Source organism: Mustela nivalis (assembly GCF_964662115.1).
Source record: "Mustela nivalis genome assembly, chromosome: 14".
Taxonomy (NCBI): domain Eukaryota; kingdom Metazoa; phylum Chordata; class Mammalia; order Carnivora; family Mustelidae; genus Mustela; species Mustela nivalis.
The window spans coordinates 13,939,039-13,956,339 of record NC_139033.1 but is presented as its reverse complement, the minus strand read 5'-3'; the positions used below and the strand labels follow the sequence as shown (position 1 = coordinate 13,956,339).

General features: G+C 43.0%; 1 protein-coding gene and 1 long non-coding RNA gene across 5 annotated transcripts in view; one reads left to right on the top strand and one right to left on the bottom strand.

Moving 5' to 3' along the window:
* LOC309847812 overlaps positions 1-7,542 on the bottom strand; it is a 44,514-nt gene extending 36,972 nt beyond the window's left edge. Inside the window, exons 1-2 of the long non-coding RNA XR_014302641.1 lie at positions 7,387-7,542; positions 6,663-6,799 (exon numbers count right to left, since the gene is read on the bottom strand). This is a non-coding gene — a long non-coding RNA (uncharacterized lncRNA). The remainder of the gene's footprint in view (positions 1-6,662; positions 6,800-7,386) is intronic.
* Positions 7,543-7,781: 239 nt separating this feature from the next.
* The window catches only part of CCDC92 (coiled-coil domain containing 92), a 30,532-nt gene continuing 21,012 nt past the window's right edge, over positions 7,782-17,301 (top strand). Inside the window, exon 1 of one of the 4 annotated variants that reach the window (XM_082698594.1) lies at positions 7,782-7,894. The gene's annotated coding sequence lies outside the window, so the exon portion shown is untranslated. Of the gene's footprint in view, positions 7,895-8,079; positions 8,233-17,301 lie in introns of those variants that run through there. The other 3 variants (XM_082698592.1, XM_082698593.1, XM_082698591.1) reach the window with 3 other exon arrangements.

Sequence of the window (17,301 nt, the reverse complement as noted above, 5' to 3'; positions counted from 1 at the left end):
AAAGCACATGTTCCTCCACATCCACACCTCCTACTGCAGGTCCACAATAACACTTGGTAAGGAATTGAACCCATGTGCCCTGATGATAACCTCGCCTACACTGCATGTTCCCAGGTACCCTGAGCTCCACTCTGCAGGCTTTGCACCGTAGCCATACTCTCGATGCTTCTGCCTGTGGTCCAGCTGGCTAAGCCCTCCTCATCCTGAAAGACTCAGGAAAATACAACTTGCTCCATGACCAAATCTGTGCATTCGAAACACTGGAGTTAGCAAGAAAAGAAATCCCACGGCCCATGTTCAAGTTTCTGCATTTATTCTACAGACAGAATATTTGAAAATGAGAACTACTTTTATTGTGCATATTGCTAGAACCAATTTTCCTCCAAATACTGAAAGCAGCAAAATTCATTCAAATTTATTCCAAATGCATCACTCAAAAATGTTCAAATACTAGTTTTTAGAGTACATTTTAGAGTATGCTTTAACATATGATAGGGCTTGCCTATTTCTAAAAGCGCACATACCTATTAACCACACAACTAACCTATGTCCTATATATACTTTTAAAAGTAAATATTCCAATATAAATGTTAATACATATAATTCTAGAAAATATAAAAAAGGTTTAAATCACAATGCTATATCTCCCAAAGTCCATAATTTTTAAGATTTTCATCTTATTTCTTCTAGACACTTCTCCATCATAGGTTTTTGTGGAGGGTTACTGGGATCTTTGATCAAGAGTTTGAATCAGGGGCGCCTGGGTGGCTCAGTGGATTAAGCCGCTGCCTTCAGCTCAGGTCATGATCTCAGTGTCCTGGGATTGAGCCCCGCATCGGGCTCTTTGCTCAGCGGGAGCCTGCTTCCTCCTCTCTCTCTGCCTGACTCTCCGCCTACTTGTGATCTTTCTCTCTGTCAAATAAATTAATAAAATCTTAAAAAAAAAAAAAAAAAAGAGTTTGAATCATGTCACATATGCAATTTTGTATTCTGATTTTCTCCCACTTAACACTGTCATAAGCATTTTAATACATTTTCTTCATAAACATTTAACAACTATATATTATCCAGTGGACATACCACAATTTAATCATTCTCCAAAAGCACCCTAAAAAATAACTCTAGGATATACATTTTTTGTTCTCTCTATATTTAAAAATATGCCTTTGATCAGTTCCTAGATCAGTTGCTACATCAAGGAATATGAATACTTTTCAAGGCTCTTGATACACATGGCCAATGTAACCAAACAGTATGACATTTTCCCCACGTCCTCCTCAGTATGGTAATTTTTTAGTCTAAATGTAGGCCTTTATTAAATTGATAAGTAAGAATCTATAACATCTCAATCACAAAAGTAAATACTCATTGTAAAAAAACTGAAACTCAAAAATATGTGAAATAAAAAAATCAGTCTCTCTTGTTTTTCCCTAAGTCACAATTAAATATTTTCCATGTATCTTTCTAGACTTTTTCTATTTTTATTCAGAACATACACACAAGAATATCTGGGTTTTTTTTTTATCTTACAAAAAAGATGGAATTAAATTTGTTTTGACTCAACAATATATTCCAGGCATCCATCCAGGCTACGTCAATGCATATAAATCTACCTCTCTTTTTAAAAGCTACATAACGTTCCATAGTATACAGATACCAAAATTTATCTGTGGTTATCTCCCATTTATTATAAATGATGCTACAACAGACTTTGCACATACTAACTTATGTTCTCTTGTGGGAATATTACAGATTCCTTGAGGAGAATCTGTTAGATCAAAGCATGTTTTCAAAATTTTTTATAGGCTCTGCCAAATTATTTGAAAAGGTAGATCCAATTTTGTGTTCCCAACAATGTATTAGGTGCCTTTTCCTCCACACCCTTCACTATCTTTTAAATTCTTGCATGAAAGCCCCACTGAAAAAATCTGGTTGTTTTAATTTTCATTTCCCTAATCACAAGTGACACTGAAACCCTCTTCACTGCTTTGACTCTCACTTCTTTGGGAACTACTTCTCTCCTCCATTCATTTCTTAATTGTATCAATTCTGTTATTCTTTAACTCTTTAAACATGTTACAAATTTTTTCCTGTCACCTTGAAATGTCTTTTGTCACACAGAAATGTCAACTTTGATAATGATTCAAATTTATCACTCCTTTCCTTATGATTTTGGGTCTTGGTCTTACCTTAGTGGTCTACAAAAAAATCAGATTTTCCAACATAATATAGTCTCCCACATAATTCCCTTTTCTTCTAGTATCTTTACAGTTGTGTTTGAGTTAGTTCTTTGAGCCAAATAAAATTCATCTTGAATGCGTAGAAATAAAATCTTTCTTCCCATTTATCCCTGCACAGTATATTGAATAATCAATTCCCAACTGTATTCAAAATGCCAACTTTATTCAATCCTAAATTCCTATATATAAATGGGTCTGTTACTGGATTCTACTCTTCCGTGAAATAATTTATCGATGCTTGTGCTCACCATTTAGATCAGTGCAGCATTACAGTATGTTTTAATATCTGGTATGGCAAATCTTCCATCATTATTTTTCCATCTGAAAAATTTCTTGACCATTCTAGCACATTTCCTCCTCCAGATGAATTTTAGAATTTATCAAGTGTCCAAAAATAACTCTCACGTGGATTTTATGTGAAACTACATTAAAATTACAGCTTACTTTGTAGAATATTTCAATGTTTACAATAATGCTTTCCCCTCCAGTAACATGTATGCCTGCCCATTTATTAAGGTTAGCTTTTAAATTGTTCAGGTAAAGGTTTTTCTTTATAAAGCTTTTCTGCATTTGTTTCATTTTTAAACATCTTCTAGTTCTGTTGCTCTTGAGAATCAAATCTAACTTTTCTGGAGGAGTAATTACAAACTATTTGATTATTAGTGACAGCAGACTTATTTGTACATGTTTAACAAATTATAGCTCTTTCCAGTGAACTGTCTGTCCACATCCTGTAACCACTTGTGTGTGGACTTTTCTTATTTTCCTCATTGATCTGAGTTCCTTACATGCTGAAGATATTAAGCCTTCACTTATGTTTGTCACAAATATTTTCCTACTTTGTGGTTTGGCTTCTAATCTTAGGGTTTTGTTTTCCCTCTCTTCTTTAAGAAGTTTTAAATTTTTTTTGTAGTCTAATACATTGATTTTTTTTTTAAACTAATAACAGATCCTAACACCCGAGAAATACCAGGACCTAGACCTCTTCCCCTCACAACACCTGCACAGCAGGTATTATTTTCCTCACTTAGAAGATTCTAGTTCAGGTCTGATTGCAAAGTCTTTGTCCACCTTAACACACAGAACCCTCTCTTCCAGATTTTAATATCTACTTCCACATTTTCTTTATGATTTAGGGGGCATTCATGCTGATTTATCATTTACTATATTCCCATACATATTTTTGGGGTGCTGAATAGGTTCTAGAGACCCGTACAGATATTGTAAAGCCAGCATTAACACTGTATTGAATGGGGCTCTATAACATGTTTAATTATCACAAAGGATTTGTGCCACCTCATTACTCATAATTATTCTGTCCAGTTCATCCCACACGGATAGCTTTATGTCTAAACATCACATCCAGGAATATGGTTTGTTTTTTCGTTTAAGACATTCTTATCTTTCAGGATCATTTACAGGGTCCTCCATGCAGACTGCACTTGTCTCAATAAAGCTATACTTACATGTTTAATGTTTTTTTGTATTGTGATCAGAGCCTATTTTTTGGTTGGTTTTTTTCTTTTCCATTTTAGTTTATGCAGGTTATTTCTGGTGTTCAGAAAGTTATGAATTTTATATATCCATTGTGTACCCACTTACTCAATTTTTCTTTGTATAATGGTTTGTTATTCTCATTTTTGTAGCCAATAGCATCTATAAATACTTCCCTTATTCTAATTTTAGATCCTTACCTCACTCTAATTTCATATATTACTACTTTAATAAAACTTACAAAAGCAATGTTAAATAATACCCAATTTTTAATTTGACTCTGATAACTTTCTGTTAAGTAGATTGTGGATAATTAGCTTAATATTTATGGGTACTTTAGCACAAAAAAACACCTACTTTTTAAACTAAGAAACAAGGAATTTTTTAAAAAATCAAGTATCTATTTTGTTTGCAGTTTAGGTGGCAGTTTGAATTCAATGTGAACTCCAAGGAAAAGATACCTCTCTTCCAGACTTCTGAACTGCCTACCTAGTCTCCCCTACTTCTACTCTCCCACCACCACCCCCACATTCTGCATGCAGCAGCTGGAGTGGCTGTTTAAAAATGCAAATCTGATTATGTCATTCTCCTGCTTCAGATCCAACCCTTGCAATGGTTTCCCATTTCACTGAGAATAAAATAAAACATCCTTAACCTGTCCTACAAGACCCTACATGATCTGGCCCCCTGCCTAGCCACACTTCCCTCTCACCCACCAGAATCTATCCACAAGTCATTCTTTCAGTTCCTGGAATGGGCAAAGCTCTCTCTCCCTTCAGGGCCTCCCCACATGCCATTCCCCTGCCTGGAAAATTATCCCCCATCATTCTACGCTAACGCCTACTCAACCTTCAGATCTCAGCTCAAATCTTATTTTTGCAAAAAAAAAGAAAGAAAGAAAGAAAGAGAAAAAGAGAGAAAAAAAATATATATATACACACACACACACACAAAGTCTTTCCTGGGCCTTCTTTTCACAATCTAAAATTTGCTCTCCTTTTTATACTCTCTTATAACCAGTATTACTTAACTTTCCTAACAGATACCGTTTGTGATTATACATGCAGTTATAGGATTGTATCATTTCTGGTTCCCTCCACCCCCATAGATTATAACTCTTAAAAGAACACAAACAAATTGATTATGCTGGCCACACCACAAGCATTCAAATATATTTGAATGAAACAAAAACACCTAAAAAAACCTTAATTGTATCTCTGACATCTTAAAACAATACCCTTTATATCAATCAATATTTAAACTGTTAAGACTCTTTTTGATACTGTCTGCAAATTCATTAAGAATACATTTTACCCCAAGGACATACCAGCTAACCTGAATCTGATGCTGCCAAAGGAAAATACATACTTAAATTGTATCATTAGGAAACGTTCTGTTTAAATATGAGTTTTGTTTTATGTAGCATTCACTTCACTGATACTTTATTCACAATCCACTATTTTATGCCTTATTTTCTAAAGTATGTAAAGCACTAGGAAAAACGTGCTTTGTCAAATTCTCTTTAAGAAGTCTAACATATTAATGGTCCTTGATAAAAATTAAAGCAAAATCGCAAATTAAAAGCATTCAAAGTTGGAGATCTCTATTATACTGTAACAGACACATCTGGTCAAAAAAAAGTATAAATTACATTGCAAATAAAAAGTCCTTTTGGATCACAAAAGCTAGTAAAACCAATATTTATATACTTCTTTACATTCTGCAAAGCACTTTCATGTGAAAACCTCATACCCCTCAACTCTGTGGAGTAGACAGAGCAGGTATTATCAGCATTTATAGAAAAGAAAACTGAGGCTTTGACTGACCTCCTCAAGGTCAAAGGACTAGAAAGTACTAGAGTCATAATTACATTGGGGGAGGGGTAGCAGTCCCACATGTAAATGTCCTAACCAAAGAGAACTTCCATCCTAGGGGCCTGCGTCTGTAATTAGTGTAGATTTATGCTCCCTTCAACGGAAATTTCATTTCACCAGAGAACCACCACCCAAAGAGCTGCTTTAAATATAAAGTTAAAATTTAAATTGCCACCCATCTTGGGAAATAGCTAAATTAACTAGGGGATACCCAAACTATGGAACATGATGCAGCACTTCTCCAACACCAGTTAAGGCATTACATGCTGAAACTGAAAGATAAGAATGCACTAGTACTTGTTAAAACGGTCAAAGATAATGCAAGTACACACAAGGGGAAACATTTTATAAGATCTAGAAAGATACACATGGAACATGTAATAGTTATCATCTCCGATAACTATGGCAGGAGTTGGCAGAGAAAGACGTCAGGCGTGTCTGGGATGTTTTACTTTTTACCAAGAAAATTAGTTACTCTACCTATTTAAAACTAATCTTTTAAAATTTAAATTAACCTATGGATTGAACGGACAGGTCATTTTTCTGCTCTAAAAGCTGTGCAACTATAAAGGAAGTCGGGGCCTCTCTAAAACAGAAGACAAAACATATCAACAACAAGAACAAAAAAAAAAAAAAAAAACCCGGCACAATCCTGTTCAAACAATGAACCACCTAAAGGTCGCAAAGACGTCCCTTTAAAAAAGCAGTAACTTAAATTAATTTTTAATACCTAGTCTTTGTTGCAGTAAGACAACCAGCCAACAAACCAGCCCCTGGACGAGTACAGCGCAAGCCCCTCCTAGAGAGATGGAGTTGTTAGAGTTCGGCCAGGAAGGTTTCACAAAGGAGCCGAGTTCTGAGGGAAATGAGAGGTGACTTGGCACAGAGATGCGGGAAGAGTCATCCAGACGGGACAAGGCCTGGGAGGTGGACAGCGCGAGTTACTCGGCAGCGGGGGACAGTAAGCCAACTGCAGTCGAGTCCTGAAAGGGGAGAGGATTCCTCGGGCTGCGGGAGTGGAGAGGGAGCTCGGCCGCGCGGCCCTCCAGTTTACCTGGCTGAGAATCCGGCCCTTGTTGTGGTCAAACAATGGAGGCGTCCAGCGGCAGCGGCGCTCTGCGCTGGGGGCGCGAAGGGCTCCTCATCACCTGAGCAGGATGCTCGGCGGGCTCTGCCGGGACGCGGGGCGCTCTAAAAGACACAACAGCACACCATGCAGCCGGGCTTCTCCGCGGCGCAGCCCGGCTCCCCGCTCCCACGGCGCGGCCATTACCGCCTCTCCGGGGACCCGCCTGGAAAGGCTCCAAGGCGCGGCTCCACGGGCTTCTGAAGCCGCTTCGCTCCCCCTTCCCTCGGCTCCAACAACAATGGAGCCCGGCTCGGGAGTCCGGCTCCCGGGGGGCCTCCGCCCGGCCTCGCCCCTGCCGCTGCCCATCCCTCGCCGCGCACCCGGCCGCCATCTGTGACCCCCGCGCCCCGCTCCCGGCACGGCGGGCCCGCGCCGGCCGGCCGAGGCCCGAGGCCAGGCTGCGCTCCGTGGGGCCTTGCCCGGTGCCCGCCGGGCCGCCCGGCTGCGGGGGGGACCGCTCTGACCTTCCCCACCGACGCCCAAGGGCCGGCCCCCGCGCGAGGCCCATCCTAAGTGATGGGTTGTTTTTCTTTTCTTCAACCCACTCATCCTCCTTCCAACCCCGAGCCCGCTCCCCTTTCGCCCCCCGCCCCCGCCTCGTTCCCGAAAAGAAATAGAGGGACTGCAGCCCGGCCGCCCGACAACTCACTCCAAGTGAGGGGCTGAAGCGCCCCAGGCCGCGGGCTCCGCGCACCCACCCTCCCTCTCCTCAAGGGACACCTCACAGGTGCGCCTCCGAGCCGCGCGCGCGCGCTCCGCACACCCAGACGCCTCCGGGGGACAGCGCGCGTGCGCACGCACGGGGCCGACGAGCCCCGGGGGAGCGGGGGCCGCACGCATGCGCGCCGTCCGGCCCTCGCCCCGGCACCAACCCCCCCGCCCCCGCCCCCGTCGGCCGCCCGCGCGCGCCCTCCCCCCAATCCCAGGCGGGTCCCGGGTACCCCCCCAACCCCCCCGGCCCTGCGCGCGCGCTCCCGCTCGCTTGCTCGCTCCTCCTTCCCCGCCCCACCCGGGCCCGCGTTACCCTGGGCAACCGCAGTGCGGCCGCACCTGAGCTCTGCGCCTGCGTCCCACCGGCCAGACCCTCCCTTCCCTGGGTCCCGTCCCCTGCCCCGCCACAGCTGGGGGTGGGGGGGGCGTCGCCCCCTCCCCGCAAAGTGAGTATCGAGCGTCCTCCCTCGACCTGCCCTTCAGACAGACCCGCCGCCGCCCCGGCGCCTCAGCCGTCCGCCCGGTCAGCGCGGCCTGGCCTCGCCGCCCCGGCCCTCGCTCCCAGCGTGCACCGCGGCGAGCGCTCGGGTGGGAGCCGGCGAGATGCGTTCGGCGGGCGGCGCCCACTGACCTCCCTCGGCCGCCCGGCCGGGGCAGGGCCGGAGCCGGGAGCCAGCCCCGCCCGCCGCCCCGCCCATGGGCCGCCAGCCCCCGCAGCCGCCCGCCGGGAGGACCGCGCCGAGGGGGGGAGCCGCCTGAAGGACCGCGACGGCCGCGCCCGCAGGTAAGGCGGGGCCCGAGGTGTGACCGAGTCCAGCCCCGCTCACCTGGCGGTACCTCTGGGGAAGCTCTGCGGGCGCTGGCGGGGGAGGCGGCACCTGTCGGGACAGGAATTTATTTAGGGCTGATTTCAAAGCCCTCTCTGCAGCGGGTGGGGGTCCTCGCGTCTCACCCCCAGGGCTCTCGGCGGTGGGGAAGGGTGTCCCCTTGAGGAAACAGCGGTGGCGGGGGGAGAGACGAGAGAAGGTGGAAAGGAGGGCAGAAGTGAGGCGCAACGACCCCGCGCCCGCTGCCTGCAGCGTTTTCCAGCCGGTTATGGGGAGGGGGTGCCGTTGCCAGGGCTCCAGTCCAGGCTGCGGACCGCCCGCACCGCGCACCCAAGCCAGTCCGATGGGGCAGCAGCGGCCAGCCCAGGGGCTGCTCCGACCATCCCTGGGGTGGGTTTGTAGGGTGAGGGATCCGCATTGCAGGTGCACCAGGAGCGCCCGAGGGCCTGGCCGTGCTTTGTCTGGGATGCTGGGGGGAGGCGGCCCTCTTCATCCAAATTTCCTTTTTAAATGCGTTTTACCATCCTCTGTACGTTAGAGACCCTCCCCGATAAGTTGCGTTGTCTCCTGTCCTAATAACCCTTTACGTAAGTACTCTACCTTACAGCCCTTTACTGAAGCTTTGATGTGGGCTTTAGATGACCCTAATAACGATTTGCTTGGGATTCATGAAATTGAGCATAATGCAAATATGCAGCAGAGCCGCAGGCTTGGCTACAGAGCTGCTGTCTGCTACAGCGAGTTACTCCAGTTGATCTAACTTGCGTCTTCATGCTGACCTGTATTGCTTAAATTCACACTTTGATATTTAGCGGTATGATCTGTTCCGGCGATTGAAAATGAGGTGACCTAAGAGGAAATAGAGTCGAGCTCTGAAATTTAGGTTGCGGTAATAAGTCTTATTACAAAATACAAGCTCCGAGGCTGTAGTGCTTTAATACATTACGCATTTCCAGAAACCTACCTGTAAGAGTGGTAAAGCTAGAATTGCTGGGTCTTTTTTAATCAGATTTTTAAGTATGAAATATATATAAAGAACATTATTATTGTTTTATTAAATGATTTTTTTTTTTGCACTGTCAAGAACGTGCCTGCATTTTCTTCCCGTTGAATTGTAAGGAAAAAGATGCTAACATTCAAAATGACTTTTATCCCCAAAGATGTTTTAAATTTATTTCTTTTGGCTAAATGTTCATCTTCTATGAAATATTTTTGGGGAAAGGTTTTAAGACTTGTAATATGTATATATACTTGTGTATATATGTGTGTTTACATATACACACTTGAAAAATTTTAAAATAGTTTTTGTTTCTCTGCGTCATAATTACTCAGTAAATTTAATTTAGGTAGATTTAAAATCTGAGATACAAAACAATTATTTGTGTGTATCAGATTTTTATTTTAGCACATGTAAATACATCAATTTAACAGGCTTCTTGGAAAATATTGTTAATTTTTTTTTTAAGTGAATCCTTTTGCTTGCCATGGAAGATCACTTGGGTTCTTAACTCTTTCATCTGTGATTCATTGGATAAATTCATTTTAATGTCATTACTTAATTGGCAGAGAACATTTGCAGCAGTACTGATGTTAACGTTGATGCTTTTAAGAAATACTTAAAAAGCATTTTCTCATATGTCTAACAAGAAAAGACATGGGCCTTTTTCTTCTGTCTGGAACAAGGTCAGCCATAAAAAGCTCCTGATACATAGTGGGCACACATGTTTTAACTAAAATTAATTACATCTACTGGATTGGATATCTTTAAAAGTCAATGACTAGGTGCCTCTATATGCTTCACATGTTTGACTCAGATTCACATTCCAGACTATTAAGTAGGTGCTAGCTTAATGACACCAATTTTCACATCTCCAGCTTTGATGTTTAAACCTGCAGAGAAGTGAATGTGTCCTAATTGTCTTCAGATATTTAAGGTTTGTCATGTAGCAAAGGGAGTGTATGTATTTAGAGTAATTCCCAAGTACAGAAGAGGCCAAGTAGTATTTAGAGGAAGACAGATTTCACTTTGACATAAAAGCAGAAGTTGCTTATGATTAGAATCTCCAGCAGTGGAAACAGGGGCTGTTCCGTCCCCCACAGAGTTTCCAGATAAGCCCGTTCCCCAACAGAGCAGGAATGGCTACTAGGAGTATCACATGGGGTGTGGGGGAGGCCTTCTGAGATGGGTGTTTAGGAATTCCAGTGGCAGTGAATTGAAGGGCTTTGTGGCTTTTTTTTGTTTTGTTTTGTTTTAATGCTGGCTTCAGAGATACTGCTGTGGGCATAAGGACTCCCCAGAATGTGCCTGAACTCTCAGAAGATTTCTACCAGGGTAGAGGCCAGCCTGGTATCAGAGGTGATTTTAATTCTACTTTGCTCTTGTATGGGGCTTTACAGGTCATACAGCACTCTCACTTTCAAAAGATTTTTAAAAGACTCTTTAATTATATGTGAGTTGTATTTCTTCCTTTGACTTTTATTTTCTACAATAAACATTCAATTAAGAGGAAAATTGCCCATTTCTATGAAGGCAAGCAGAAGAATGTTTTTTAAAGCTCTTTTTAAAAATGGGATGATGTCAGTCATTCTTTTCAGAGTCAGCAGGTTGTGAAGGTGAATAGATTTTCTTCTTAGCTGAAATTATTTTTTTAAAGATACTGATTAAGGGCTGATTCTTGTGCTTGCTCTGCATTTTAGTTTCTGTTTATTTCATTACTCAAACATGACTCAAATTTCACAGAAAAAAAAAAAATCCAGTCATATCCACCTACAGTAAATTGCCTTGGATGTTCTTCCAGTATGTCAGTGTTGTTTTTAAATATATGTTGGCAGCTGAAGGTAAAACACAGCTGAAAGAAATAGAATTACAATGTACTGAAAAGATTAGGTGAATTGGAGCTTTGTCTGAAGAAGAAAAAGGTGCGTCCTATTTGTGCTAAACCAATCCTGGGAATGATAATTTATCAACAATAGGGATGATCTATCCATAATAAGAAAGATTAGGCGGCTGTTGACTATAAGTCAGGATACATGTTTTAAATGGGTCGGTGGGGTTAGGACTCTGTAGCCAAGGGGCAGAGCAGAGCTTCCTGTGAACAGCAGAGCACCCAAACAAATGTTCTCTGTACAAGGATTTAAGGGGAGCATAATGGTAACAGGACGATTGAATTAAAACAGCTTCTGACCCCTCCAGTTGAGGAAGAAGTTAGAAGGAAAACCAATCCTGAATTAATGTATATGTGTGCTTACTCTTTCAGAAACTTGTAGTTTCTTCTCTTTTGTTCTTTTTTTAAGATTTTATTTATTTATTTGAGAGAGAGAGAGAGAGCATGAGAAGGGAGAGATCAGAGGGAGAAGCAGACTCCCTGCTGAGCAGGGAACCCAACATGGGCTCAATGCCAGGACCCCAGGATCATGACCTGAGCCGAACGCAGAGGCTTAACCCACTGAGCCACCCAGGTGTCCTCTCTTTTGTTCTTTAACGCATGAGTTTGCCTCATGCCTTTTTTTTTTTTAAGATTTTATTTATTTATTTGATAGAGAGAGATCACAAGTAGGCAGAGAGGCAGGCAGGCAGGCAGAGAGGGAGAAACGGGCTCCCCGATAAGCAGAGAGCCCAATGTGGGGCTTGATCCCAGAACCCTGGGATCATGATCTGAGCCAAAGGCAGAGGCTTAACCCACTGAGCCACCCAGGTGCCCCTGCCTCATGCTTTTTGTGCTGGTTTATCCCCAGCTGAATTTGGGTATGATCATTTAAATAAGACAAAGACTCAAACTTTAAACACGGAATACATTTTTATTTATACTTTATGCATGAAGGGAAAAAGAGAAGAATATCAAGTTCCTCTGGCCAACCAAAAAATAAAGTCTTTTGAGTACTTAGTACTTAAAAAAAAAAAATCCAAGAGGCTACTTTAAATATTATGACGAGGTCAACAAATTATCAAGTAAGGCACCCAGTTAGAAAGCAGCCTTTTTAGAGGTCAAAGGTTGCCTTTTAGAGCTCCTCACCAGAGTCTCTGAGGCCGTCACACAGCTGTCTAAAAGCCTCTTTGTTAACTAGAAAACAGGAGTTTTTGTACTTTATGCAGGTTTCCACACTGGTGAGCAGACTAAGTTACACGTCTTTGCGATTCCTGCCAGTTTATCATTTTATCAGAAATAGCTTTCTGAAGCAAGGAGTGTCTGCTTCTCTGTAGCTCTAAAGGAAGAGGGAATATGTGTACTCCTTCTGTCAAGATTCGCTCTACTAGCCGGATTCTCAGCACTGAGCAGTGGAAGTCCTTCGGTTAGCACCAAACAAAAGAGCAAGCCTGAAATGCTTAAAGCTGACGATAAGGAAGAGGGGGGAAAAGAAACAACAGAGCACTTTTAATAAATGGAATTCGAGTCATATAGTACTCTGCTGCTGCAGTTTCTTTGTTGCCTCCTCGGTGACAGCTACCATGTGAAATTAAGACCTGTGTTAGACCCGCTACTTCTGCTCTTCAGATTTCCTTCCCTATCTATTTCTGAATGCACCTGTGCCTTTTCACTGTAGGTAAGACAGTTTATGAGGCATCCTTTTAAAAAAGCCCCATTTCTTACGTAAAGTTGCTTAAACACTGCTGCTACATACAAATTACAATTCCCTGTATTGCTACAGTTCTGTTTTTCCTGAAGTTGCACATTTCGCCTCACAGTGTGTGGCATTATACCCTGCAAGGGCTATCTATTCCATACACTTAGAGTATTCGCAAAAACACTGGTTCCCCAAGTTACAGTTCCTTCACTGTGTAGCAGAATAACCCAGGATTGCCATATTTTTCTGTTGGCTTCTTATCCAGTGTCCTTAGGGATGAACAAGTGTAGGTGGCTAGGCTCGTGCCAAACCCCGAACAATGAAGAAGACTCTTTTAACCCCTTTCTCTCCACCTGTCATACCTGTCAACCCAAGTGCAAGGCACTGGTTTTATTTCTCCTCCAGTGGCTTGTGGCATGTGGGAGCAGATCCAGGTTTCGTTGTTGTCGTCGTTGTTTTTCAAGATTTATTCATCTGAGAGGGAGAATAAACACATGGGGGGCAGACAGAGGAAGAGAATCTTCAAGCAGACCTCTTCACTGGACTCAGGGCTCAATCCCGTGAGCCATGAGATCATCACCTGAGCCAAAACCAAGAGTTGGAGGTTTAAGCAACTGAGCCACCCAGGCACCTCCAGATGCAGTTTTTAGAAATACTTGTTTTACATTTTGGTGAGAAAGATGGAAAAAGTTGGTTGTTCACTTTTATGTTCCCGTAGACAAATATATAGCAGGGATTATTAGGTATGGTCTATTCCTTTCAAGGAGGGGTCAGACTTTGTCTCCAGCAACAATTCATCTTTATGCTTTGGTTCAGTCCTGGTGTCCAGACCAGAAAGTTTAGCCAATGAGTTACTTGCTCATTGACCTGGCCTATTGCAATGCCCTAGGGGAATGGAAAACACAGTCTTGTCTGATAGGGAGAAAGGATTAAGTAAGCCTTCTCAGCCCCTGTGATGGGTTTCAGGTGAACAGTTCATTCCCATCAAGAAAGTGGTCAAGTCTGTTTTTGACAGAAAGAGGTTTATCAGTATAGTGAAGCTGTGGTATTAGGACCTGCTTCAGAGATGAGCAAAGCCAAATGTTGTCGAGGGCAAAGCTGTTTTTTTAGGAGAGAAAAGTCTAAGATGGAACAAGTAAAGCCAGAGGTGAGGCCTTTTTAGAAACAGGTATGTGGAGTGTTGTCTGTTGGAGATGTTTTCCGGTCTCATCCGTGCTTATAGTATGGAACCAGAGCAGTTTGGACCAGTCATTGGCTCATTCTAGAACACTACACTGAATTCTACCTGCCAGCAGGCTGTAGAGTGGAGTACCTTTCAGAGGAAATTCGGGACACCACAAACATTCCTGTGCAGGTTATCATTCCATGTCAGAAGCTCAGACAGGAAGCAGATTACCTGTTGCTGGGCCTTGGAGGAAGAGTGAATGCATTGAGAAGTTGTTAAAAAGGCTGAGCCAGTGTCTTCCTACCAGAGCTGCCGTTAAGTCCAGGGCACATTAGGACCAGTAACCCTACAGAACTGCAACTTTTCCCTTCGGGAAAGTTGAAATGATACTCTGGACTGATGAACCCGGATGTTCACCCAGTCACCCAGGCTTCCTGCACCAGCACCTGAAGCACGTGGACACCCCCTTATCAACACTTCCCACTGGGAGAACCCAGCTTCTCCCAGAACACTAACATGCCACTGGAGGGTACCTAGACGTCTTGGGAGCCTGCTCAGTTTTTTAGGTGAAGGTCCCAGATTTTTGTCAGTTAAAACTCTTGTCCATAAGTAGGATATCTATCCAGCCACTTCAGTCCAGTTTCAGCAAAATCCTGCCAGATTATTTCTTTCAATTTCATCTTGATAATTCACTACCTCTTCTGACTCTGGGTGATACAATGAAGGCCTTGGTGACTGTATAGGGCATTAGAGTTCTGTTTACAGTCTGACCTGTGAATTGTGGTTTCCTGCTAATAGACAGACACACTTAATGTGCCAAATCTGGACAGAGACTAGTTCAGAAGTCCTTTTTGACAGTCATTATGACAGCCTTTGTATGTGGGTAGCTTCTACATGTGGTGAAATTGCTGAAACATTCACATTAAAACCATTTTCCTCATTTGAATAAAGCTAATTTGAATATATGTTTACAAATGCCACCCCCCCAAGGGATAGATAAGCCATTCTCTTTCTCTCCCACCTGCTCTACACCCACAATGTGAGCCTGACAAATAGGACAGTGCATATAACGTTGAGCTACAGTGGAAAATTTAGAGCATAGAATTCATGTCTAATCATCCCTAGCATCCTTTTCCATGTGGGTGTCAGGCTATGGAGCAAGATGAGGAAACTAAGTCCTTTGGAGCTATCAAGGAACTGTCTGAGGCATGGTCTGGTTGCAAGGACTCCCTGCCAGACTCAAGAGGCCCTTTACTGCAGGCGCCTGGTCTGGGACAGGGACAGCATGGGGAAGAGCATCCAGAAGGAACTGGTCAGTCTGAAAATGGTGAGTTCTGTTAGATAGGTGTGACCACATTATTCACCGAAAGAAAAATAGCTCTAAAGCAGCCCCCAGTATAGGGTAACATGAGCACCATGAGAAATGAACTCCTCCCGGAGTGAGGAGCCTCACTATGTTCACAGTCAGACTGAGACCGCCATCTCATAACCGTCCACAGTCAGAATGAGAGTCAGAAAAAAGAGAGAAACACCAGCGGGACTGCATATTCCAGTGAGGACAATATATTTGTCTTCTGGATGGACTGTGGAAGCAAAAATTGATAAAGATTCTCCTTCGGTGAGAAGAGTTTGCATCAGAGATTAATTATCTGGTCTGCAGCTGTTAATCTTTTCTCCCCAGTCATCCACAAATTTTTATTGATTTACTTTAATATACCTGATTCACACAGTCATTCTGAGCAGTTTATCTAAATAATATTTAGAGATTTTAAATTATGGGTTTTAAATGTCATCAGACATTTAAAATCACTTGATTTTTACCATCTTAATCTGAGCTGTAAGAACAAGTGCTCAAAATGGGGCACCTGAGTAGCTCAGTCAGTCGGGTGTCCAACTCTTGGTTTTGACTCAGGTCATCATCTCAGGTCATGATCTCAGGGCTGTGGGAACAGGCCCTGCGTCCAGCTCTGGGCTCAGCTGGGAGTCTGCTTCAGATTCTGTCCTTCTGCCCACTCCCCCCACCCTGCTGAAATAAAAACTAAACCTTAAAAAAAAAAAAAAAAATACTCAGCAGATGACCCACAGGGGTTGTGAGGAGATAAGGTATGGTTTTTCCCATTTGAATTTTAGTTTCTTTATGTGTCTTTAGGTAAGTGTAGATTGTTAACTAATTACTTCTGTACTCTTCTAGTCCAAATAGAATGAGGGATTTTAGAAAATATAGACAACTCACATTAAAGAATAACGCAATTGTTGACTAAGAATTTGTCAGAAATATAGTATCTTAAAACATTACTCAGCTAATGGAAGCAGAGTAACTTTTTTTTCTGAAGATTTTATTTATTTGAGGAAGAGAGCATGAGAGAGAGCAGAGAGCACAAGGGGCAGGGAAGGGCAGAGGGAGAAGCAGACTCCCAGCTGAGCAGGGAGCCCAATGTGGGGCTCTAGCCCAGGACCCTGGGATTATGACTTGAGCCAAAGGCAGACAGTAAACAACTGAGCCACCCAGGGACCCCTAAAGTGGAGTGACTTTATAAGTTACTATAATAGGTAATATTGTCTAAGATTTTTAAAACATAAATTACATGATTTTCTTAAATTGTAGTTATCAGTTGCTCACTCACATCGAGATTTACCAGCTCTTAAATGATGGTGTGGAAAACCACGAGCTGATAGTAAGGCAAGTGTAAAGGATTTATGAAGTACAATTTAAGTTAGCCTTTGTGCAAAATCCTACTTTTCTGTAAGAATTAATATATGTGGGTTGTCAGTCCCTCCCCACTCCAGCAGGCTGGCTCTGTGACAGCAGGATTTGTGTCTGTTGTATTCATTGGGGTATTCCAATGTCCTTCCTGGTGCCTGGCTCAGAGGTACTCAGAGAAAGGTGCTTGCTTTATTGAAAGAACGAAGTGGGATGCTTTATGTGACCCCACTGAGGAAAATAGGACCCTCCTTACGCCCCAAATTGACAAAACAGTGCGTGAGAGAATTTGCCTCAAGAGTACTAAAGGGCACCTGAATAATTTAATTCTCTTATGCATGTCGTATTGGAATACTTTCATCCCTTTGTTAATTACAGAGGCTTTTTTAAACAGATAAATAGCTTTTCAATTTGTACCTATATCTTTAAATTTTATTTCTAAACTGGGATTTTTTTTTTTTTTTAAGATTTTACTTCTTTGACAGGGAGATCATAAGTAGGCAGAGAGGCAGGCAGAGAGAAAGGGGGAAGCAGGCTCCCTGCTGAGCAAAGCTGGATGCGGGGCTTGATCCTAGGACCCCCGAGATCATGACCAGA